Consider the following 8,258-nt stretch of genomic DNA (forward strand, 5'->3'; position numbering starts at 1 on the left):
TAAATCCTTTCACATATACAGAGGATGCATAAGTCATGTTGAGTTGCGTTTTCTGCTACTTTGTCAGTGATCTGGATCTGGCTTTTGCAGGGCTAAACATAGCTGTGCTCTTGCTAGACGCGAACTCGCTTTTGTTTGCTAAGTCACTGTTACATAGCATCTACTGGTGTGGCCTTGAAAGTCTTGGACCCCTTAATTCACCAGAGCTCTAAAATCTCCTGCCTCCTTCTGTGGGGTGTGGAAATGCCACAATCTAGGGCTTTGCCTCAGTAAGAAACTCCTTAAGTAAATCTTTTATATTATCATCATGGTGTTGCCACGCTCCCGCTTCAGTCTCTCAGCCCCTCAGGGCAAATTTCAACGGATCAGCCCCTGTCCAGACATACTTGCTTATAAAAACACATGTGGATTCCAGGTTGTCTTTCTCTTGCATGGCATGTTTCTCTTCCCCAACCTCCCTCTCACCTGCCCTTCAGTTGGCTCATTCTTCTCCCGACTTTAGGCCTCAAATTAGCCATTATTGCCTGGCAGCGGGGGGTGGGGTGGGGTGTCGTTAGTTTATTGTGCCAACCTGGCCAGTAAACACATGTGAGGTTAATTGAAGGGCTGAGGGATAAATGGCTCAGTGAGCCTCGCCTTTCTAGTTCTCAGGACGCTTGCTTTCTGATGGTCGGACGAGGGAACAGCTGCCTTAGCCAGTTCCCTGCTTCAGCTGGCAAGGCTCACTTCCTGGGAGACATCCCCGAGAAGCCGCATGGACCTACCCCAATGCAGCCCTGGAGCACCCGTGTGGAGACCCCTGCCAACGCTGAGATGCTTACACGTTCACGGATTCAGCTTTCCTCCTGCTGTTGGCATCATTGCGTGTGCTTTGTGAGATGGAAGAGGACTTTGTGGATTGGTGTCGGACATATGGGTTAATGTTGGACTTGTGGGCTTGGGCAGCACTGGGCTAGGATGTTTTCTTGATGTGCACTTACCTTGATATAAAACTCTCTCTTATACATGACTTTCTGTGGATTTGTTCTCTAAAGTACCCAGACTAACACAGGGGGTGAGACACCCTTGTTGACATCCTCACATTTTTCATCCTCCTTACATTTATTCATCATGATATTTATCATGATTTGTAATGACACATTTATTTCTATTCACTTATTGTCTACATCTAACACACAAGTATAACATCCGGGAGAGCAAGAGCCCCGTTCTTTGAGCTCACCACTCTGCCCTCAGTCTCTACAACAGGCACATCGGAGTGACCACAATAAACATTCGGTGAACATATTCATTAATTAACTGGATTATTCCTTTCTCATCATTCCCTCCATACATATTTCCTGCAAAGATGCGAATCTCCCTCCAACCCTCCATTGTGCAAAGTCTGGGAAGCAGAAGATAAGGGTAGCATTTCCCTCTTCCCATGGCCAGGTGTCACGGTTAACTTTATAGGTCAACGTGGTTAGGCGACGGCCACCAGTCGTTTGGCCGAACTCGAGTCTAGTTTCTGTCATGAAATAGTGACAGGCAGTGTTTGGATTAGCTAATGTGAGATTAAAGTCAATTCGCCTTAGGCAAAACCGACTGTTGGCCACTGTCACCAAGGTGATTCTGACTCCCGGTTGACCCATGGGTGCAGAGTGGAACTTCTCATCGGGTCCCACGGCAGTGACCTTTCAGAAGCAGATCACCAGGCCTGTTGCACAGGGCTCTTCCGGGGCGAGGAGTGTGTGGTTTGAACCACCAACCTTCAGAAGACTTACTCATCTGTACCTCTCAGGAACTCCACCTAGCCCTAATGTGATCTACTATAAGGCATACCTCTAGTGTAATATAATTACCTGTCATGATGTAGCCTGATGTAATCAGTGAGAAAGGCGTCTCCCTAGGGTGTGTTCTACCTCCAGACTATACATCATTATTTTGGCAGAACTTTTCTCCTCTTCTGGCGCCTAACTCTGTGGGGCTTGGTAAGAAAGTCCGCAGTGTTTCCTGACTAGGGGTCTTGAACTTTCAAGTTCCTACAAGTATGTGAGCCCATTCCTTGAAGCCAATCTCTCTCTAGCTTCTGTCTCCCTCATTGATCAACCTCAGCTAGACCTCACAAGGAACCCACGTACTGTCATCCATAGAGGTCACTATCCCAAGTCACAGAGAGAGGAGAGGCAGCAGGAAGGGGTGCATGGGGTGAAATGAGAAACATCCAACCTCATAGTATCCACAATGAGGAAAAACAGGAAAGCCTGTCCTCAGAACCTCCAGCTCTGATAAGGAGTCAATACTCTTTGCAGAGCTAATCTCTACCCAACCTGCCACCAGCCTCATCTGCAAGTAGCAGCCTATCCCAACCTCTGGTGTATCTCCCCCATCTGTACAACTCCCCATCGTTATTTTGCTCATAAAGGAAACTATTCTCCCAAGCCCAGAGCAATTAACAGAGCCCAGAAGTCTCGGGGCTTTCTGACTTGGAAGCAGACGTCGTCGGGCTCAAGAGAGTCAAGAATTCATATCAGTACCAGAAGTCTGGGCTCCAGGCAGATAGTGTAGGCAAGCTGACCCAACAGATGGGAAGACTCACGTTTCCTTACCCAGAGGCAACCAGCACGCTCATTATCCACAGTGGGCCCTGCACTCCCACCTGGGAGGCAGCACTAACTGTTGAAAGTGTCTCTCATGGTCACAGTCTCCCATTTGCACACAGAGAACACACACTGGTTAAGAAACCTCCAGCATGAAGACAAAGGCAAGCATCTGTTCTCGGGTGATGTAATCTTCTAATCTGGTCTCGCGAGCAATGGGCTGGCGTGCCTGCCTGATGCTCAGAGTCCGTCTACCACCCGCTTCCCGGCACGTCTTAGCAAGCCCTCTGTCAGAGGAGGCCTCCCCTCAGCTGAGGTCCGTTTCTCATGTTGACAGGAGAGGGAGAAGACCAACTCGTTCCTGCCCCAGCGTATCGTGCAGTCACCCCAAATCAACAGACACTCCTAGAAGGGCATTCAGGGAATCTTCATGGAAATTCAAGTCCAGAGGTGGGGGACATCTCTATTTCAGAGAAGGTAGATTCACTCAATTGATGGGTAAGCAAGGAGGGGCAAGCAGCCATTGGGGAAAATGCTTAGCATTACTTCTATAGACCCCCAATAGATTACACCAGGTATGATGGGTGTTCACCAGGCACTTTTGACCTGGCCCCTGTCCAGCTCTGGGTGACCCATACTACTTGCTATAGGCAACTGGGACTTTTAGATGTTTTTGTCCCTTTGAGGTGCACAATATCCTTCATAGGGCACACCAGAAGGATCCGATTTGCAAACCCCACTAAGTGAATCAGGCTTCACCTTAAACACACCTGTAGCAGATTGAAGGAACTGGACTACTCCCTTGGACTTAAGGCTGAAACACCCTACTATGAGAAGAAGCAAACGACTACTGCCCCCAAGGCCATGGACTTGGGTTCCAACTGGACTTGGGTTCCAATCTCTTATTTTGAGGGTACCCAATACTTGGCAACTTAGGACTACCAATATATTTGCTATTTTCATCCTCTCTTTGCTTTATTGTGACATATCTTAGTCCAGCAGGCATGGTCCTGCCTTAGTGAGTGAGCATTATTAAAAGATTTGCCCTAGCTCCAAGCCTAGTATAGTGACCAGTCATTTGAACTTTTAATCTGTACAAGTTAACAGTCCATGTATTTTAATCTAAAAAGCTGTCCTGTGCATGTATACTTTTTCCCCAACAGGATTTTAAATTCTATACTATTGTCTAAACTAATGATACTATCAATACAATTAACGTATGTATGCCCTATGAGGATGATGTATATTATTCCCCCAGTAAAATTAAAATATGTTCTCTAAAATGGACTAAGGGCATATATGAATGGATTTTAAGCTCACACTCAAAACTGTAAGCCATAATCTAAGAACAATCAGTTCTTGTGACCTGGCCCTCCTCAATACTTGCCCTCATAAACAGATCATGGAAGATATAGATACTACAGCAAAGTATGATGAAGAAATCAGATAGTGCCTGGCTATCAGAAAGATAGTGCTTGGGATCTTAAAGGTTGTGTTAAAACAAGTAGCTACCTAATTAAGTGTCAGCTAATCCACACGGAAAAGCATATGAGCCTGTGTGCTCCAAGGACTGTAAATATAATCCAAGACCAGGGGAAGGAACTGTATTATAGCTTAAGTTTTGAGCACGAGGTTTACAAGAGATTATGGATAACCAGGAAAACCCAAAATACATTTGCAAGGTACCTACTTGGATTAGCCTCCAGAGAATCCCTCTGACCATTGACTGGGGATGTGAATAGCCTGGCTGTCAGACAGAGTGGATTGGAAAGTGGACTGATGCTCATATAGTTAGGTTAAATTTAACACATTGTTATTTATTCTCCCCTTGGTCTGTTTCAAACTTATTCTAGTTTTTTATTAGTATTATTTTCTGCTTTCTTTTAAACGGATATTTTTTGTTGGGCTTTGTTTTTGTTTTGCTTTATGTTTTTCTTTACATGAAATACAGGATAGGGAAATCCACAGAGACTGTAACTGGTCTAGTAGTTGCTTAGGGTGATGTCAAGAGAAGTTGTGGGGCTCTTCGCCGTCTTCCCCGGCCCTGTGCTGCCGCAGCCATGAAGGTCGAGCTGTGCAGCTTCAGCGGGTACAAGATTTACCCCGGGCACGGGCGGCGCTACGCCAGGACCGATGGCAAGGTTTTCCAGTTCCTTAACTCAAAATGCGAGTCGGCGTTCCTCTCCAAGAGGAACCCTCGGCAGATCAACTGGACGGTGCTCTACAGGAGGAAGCACAAGAAGGGGCAGTCGGAAGAAATTCAAAAGAAAAGAACCCGCCGTGCAGTCAAATTCCAGAGGGCCATCACTGGTGCATCTCTTGCTGATATAATGGCCAAGAGGAATCAGAAACCTGAGGTTAGAAAGGCCTAACGAGAGCAGGCCATCAGGGCTGCCAAGGAAGCAAAAAAAGGCAAAGCAGGCTTCTAAAAAGACAGCAATGGCCACTACTAAGGCCCCCACAAAAGCAGCACCGAAGCAAAAGATTGTGAAGCCCGTGAAAGTGTCCGCTCCCCGGGTTGGTGGAAAACGCTAACTTGGCAGCTGAGACTTTCTAATAAAGATGCAACTAAAAAAAAAAAAAAGAGAGAGAGAGAAGTTGTAGGGACGGAGAGCTAATAATGAGTACAAGAATGAAAAAATGTCCTACAATCAGTTGTGATGATTGCACAAGTCTTAAATCTGTTTAAACCATTGACTGATATGGTCTGTGAATGATACATGTGAATTTTGTCAATAAAACAGTTACAATTTTTTTAAACAAAAGAAGCAGAAACATGTTCATTTCTAGGGGGAACCAATGTTCAACATATAACCCCCTACACCCAGGGGAACAAACAGCAGAAAAGTGGGTGAAATGAGACAGCGGATGATGTAAGATCTGAAAATAATAATCATTTATCATTTATCAGGGGTGCATGAGGGAGGGAGGGGGGAAATGAGGAGCTGATACCAAGGGCTCAAACAGAAAGAAAATATTTTGAAAATGATGAAGGCAAGATATGTGCAAATGTGATTGACCCAATGGATGCCCCAATACAATGAATTTTTTTAAATGGAGAAACAACTGAAAATTTCAAGGGTTTCATTTCACTTGGCACCTCAATCAGTGCTCATGGAAGCAGCAGTCAAGAGAGCGAAGGACACATTGGATTGGGTCAATCTGCTGCACAGGACGTCTTGAAGGGGCTGGAAAGCAAGGAGGTTCCTTTGAGGACTAAGGTGCGCCTGATCCAAGCCATGGTGTGTTCCATGGCCACATCTGCATGTGAATGTTGGACATTGAATAGGGGAGACTTAGGAAGAATGGATGCATTTGAACTCTGGTGTTGGTGAAGAACAGTGAACGTGCCATGAACTTGCAGAAGAACAAACGAATCTGTCTTGAAAGAAGTATGGCGAGAATGCTCCTTAGTGGCAGGGATGGCAAGACATCATCTCACGTACTGTAGACACGTTGTCAGAAGGGACCAGGGAGGGAAGGATGGGAGAGAAATCATGCTTGGTAAAGTAGAAAGGCAGTGAAAAAAGGAACACACACCCCCACCCCCACCCCCACCCCCCACAAGATGGACGGACGCAGGGGCTGCAACAATGGTCTTTGAGGATGGCCCAGGTGTGGGCGGGGTTTCCTTCGGTTGCCGGCAGGATTGCTGAGTCAGAATTGACTCCATTGCACCAATCGACATGAGGAGGAACCAATTCAACCGCATCTAACAGCAAAATGGAATGCCTGCCTGTAATGGCTGACCCACTAATCCAACGGCTGGAAAGAATTACTAAAGCAAATGGTTTCCTCTTCATTTCCATCTACTCCAAATTCTCTCTGAGGTACAGGTGTGCCTTCCTGTAACAAATGAAAAAGCTGGCGTCGTCCCTCTCCCTGCTCGTGCAGAGCTCCAGCACGCAGCGTCACCAAGTCCTGGTCCAACTGCTCCACTGCCGGACACAGCCAGTGACTTCCACACACAGAGCGGCTCGCTCACCTTGTGCTTGTGCTGCTGTTTGCTTTCGTACAAAATGGAGAAGCACCTAGCGGACAGCACGGGGCTTCTTAAGCTAAAGGGAGCAGAAGAGTCCGTCTTTCTTCGGTTTTAACCCCACCCCACCCCCAACTTCTCCCATAGACAGGCTCTGACTCCAAGATTGTAAGTGGATGCCTTTGTGCTTGAGCTCTGGACCATCTAGGATGGCAGGGGGAGAGGGGGTGACTAGCCCTACTGCTATGGACGGATGGGAGAGCTCAAACTGAATTGGAGAAGTGTACATTCCAGAGCCTGTTTTGTCTCCCCCATTAATGACGGACTCGACAACGACATTTCCAAACACAGGATTTCAAATTGAGGAGCATCCACACGCAGATCCTTGGATTCTTTGCAGGGATAAAGAAGATCCAAAAATAGCAGTGAGATGGGAGGCATGCCGTTGAGTCTTGCTCAAGTGAGCTATAAATGTCTCGGGGCAGACACAGCTGTTTTGCTGGAGAGAGCTGCACACCACTCCAAAATCGTGTTCAAAAACATGTGAATCAGATGAACTCACACCCTGCTTTTGCCTCTGACCTGTTGGTTGTATGGTCTTTGGGCAGATCGCTGACCTCTCCAAACCTCGGGGTCCCCACAAATAAAAATGAGGTGACAGTACACACACACACACACCCGTATGCCCCCGTCTGTTGAGGGGCTGTGAAGGGACACAGTGAGGGGTGGCTTTCTAAACTGCAGAGCCCTGTGCCCACACGGGGCAGCGCGGACTTCTTCATGAGGACTTCAGCTTGGCTCATTTCAAAAGAGGACTGCAGGCAGGGTCAACAAGACTCTTTATTTTATTTTGAATTTTAAGAGAGGAATAAATAAGAATCCACGTGTTTCCAGGGATCTCGTTACCATTCTGAGGAGTTCCCATAGGCCCACAAAATATAATTGCTTTACCTAACAAATTCTTTGTTCAAACGCAGTGGGAAGATAAATCCTCTCAGTTTAATGAGTTTCCGGTTGCCCACATCATCTAAATTCATTTCACAAAAGTGCTATGTGTTCATACTACCCATCCACCAGCGTGTACCAATGAAATGCCTACTGGCCCTGACAGACTCAGCACACACCCACACCACCACCACCTCCTCCTCGTCCCCCTGCATGGAACCCACGCCCTTTGTGATTTTTAGAATTCCAGAAGTCTTCCTGAAAATGGGAGGCCATATACTCACTGGCAGGGGAGATGCCATGACCACGAAGGTGGTTTTCCCAGGGCGAGGCTTATCCGCAGGCTGACCCCTGCGATTTCCCCCAGTGTGGGAAACTCGACTACATCATTTGTGGTAGTGGGGGACTGCGTTCGCGCTCTCCCGAGGGGAAAAAAAGGACAAGATAAATAAAAAGAAAGAAAATGGAAGGCCAGGCCTGTCTTGAGTATCTTTGGGATTGGGGCTCAGTCACCTTTCTGAGCCATCCTTCTTTCACATGAACGCTGGCGTACAGCCAGCCCCCAAGCTTCTCGGGATGACTGGAGCGATCAGGTGTGAAAGGCCTACTGAATCACACGGCACTCATTGCCCTGCCTCAATACCAACTCCCAGCAGCCCGATGGGATAAAGTAGAATTGCCCCGTTGGGCTTGTTTCTAAGGCTGTGTCCCTGATGTACGCACACAGATCCCCACGTCTTCGTCCAGGGGATTCA

At 47.1% G+C, this 8,258-nt stretch overlaps 2 pseudogenes; both read left to right on the top strand.

Moving 5' to 3' along the window:
• Positions 1-4,606: 4,606 nt before the first annotated feature.
• Positions 4,607-5,150, top strand: LOC101643084 (annotated as a pseudogene).
• A 2,629-nt stretch (positions 5,151-7,779) lies between these two features.
• On the top strand, positions 7,780-7,930 carry LOC115867986 (annotated as a pseudogene).
• The last annotated feature ends 328 nt before the right edge of the window (positions 7,931-8,258 follow it).

The sequence above is a fragment of the Echinops telfairi genome, unplaced genomic scaffold (genome assembly GCF_000313985.2).
Source record: "Echinops telfairi isolate 266 unplaced genomic scaffold, ASM31398v2 ScPeMD7_5;HRSCAF=22, whole genome shotgun sequence".
Taxonomy (NCBI): domain Eukaryota; kingdom Metazoa; phylum Chordata; class Mammalia; order Afrosoricida; family Tenrecidae; genus Echinops; species Echinops telfairi.